This window comes from Hippocampus comes, unplaced genomic scaffold (assembly GCF_001891065.2).
Source record: "Hippocampus comes isolate QL1 unplaced genomic scaffold, H_comes_QL1_v1.1 scaffold168, whole genome shotgun sequence".
NCBI classification, from domain to species: Eukaryota; Metazoa; Chordata; class Actinopteri; order Syngnathiformes; family Syngnathidae; genus Hippocampus; species Hippocampus comes.
This window is the reverse complement of record NW_017805955.1, coordinates 811212-812471: the sequence shown is the minus strand read 5'-3', so window position 1 is coordinate 812471 and position 1260 is coordinate 811212.

Genomic DNA, 1260 nt, shown 5'->3' with positions numbered 1-1260 from the left:
TGGTTGGATTGGGGGGGGGGGGGGGGGCATCCAGCGGCAGCACAAGGACGTTGGTGTGTTGCCAGACACGTTTTCCAATAATTAAACTTTTTTTTTTTTTTTAATTAATTTTTCTCGTCTGATATTTCCCCCCCCCCCCCCATTTGCATTTTAGCCACGGAGAACATGAGTGGGCTAACTCCACATCATTGCTAGTCCCGCCCTCAGCTGGCTTGAACGGATTTGAGTTCGACTTTGGCTGCGTCCCCTTGAGAAGTTGACGCTGTCCTCCTTCTCTTCCGCAAATGAGCCGGACGCGGACGGACGACAAGCGCGTCTGATGGCGGCGGCGGCGCCGCCGCCGAGTGAGAGCGTGTCATTTCCTCATTAAGGTGCCGAGTGTTTTGGCCCGGCCCCAATTAGGGGCGGGCGCTGACCCTCCTCGCGCACGCGTCGCACCTGAAATTTATCTTCCCAATTTATCACCTTCATCAGTCCGCCTGCGCCCAATCATCGCCAGCCGACACATAATTCATACGCCGCCCAGGCGGAAGATGCGAGGGGATGATCGGACGACATATCTGCTGCCATTACCAATGTAATATGATTTGTTTTTGGAGGGGAGGGGTCAATTTTTTTTTTCATATTTTGTGTCTGGTGTTCTATTTTTCCCCATCTAATATTTGACAACATACTCCAAATATTTATGACGGACAAACGCCACGCAGGAAGGCCGCAGCGCGTATACGAATCTGCGGTCTCTGAAACACGAGGTCTCGATGACAGTGATCATGATTTTTTTTTGTTTTGTTTTGCGCTGATTCCAAATCCACCCTCATTTTTTTTTTCTCTTGCACATCAGGTTTTTGTTTTACGCATTAGAGTCAAAATCTCGATTTTACCATCAACGTGCAGCGCCGTCAAATCCACTCAGGCGCACGGTGGTGACCAAATCGCCTTGCAAAATTGACGCGCGACAACCCGCATCTTTTTTTTTCCCATTTGGCCCACAAGCGCGAGCTGCATTTGACACCCGTTCAAGTCGTCCGACGTTGCTTGCGGAAGCCACTTGTCAAACCGCCTGCCGCCATTGAAAGCGCTCTTGTCTTCCATTGTACAAGTGTACCTCATAAAGTGTCAAGATGGCCTTTTTTTTTTTTTTTTTGGGTGCCGCTTATCTCCTTTAAGTTCATCTTGTCGTGAAACTCGACGTGACAATTCATTAGCGTTTACCCTCAATGTTTGCGCTCCCCTTGCGACGCACGTACGTTCAAGTGTGGG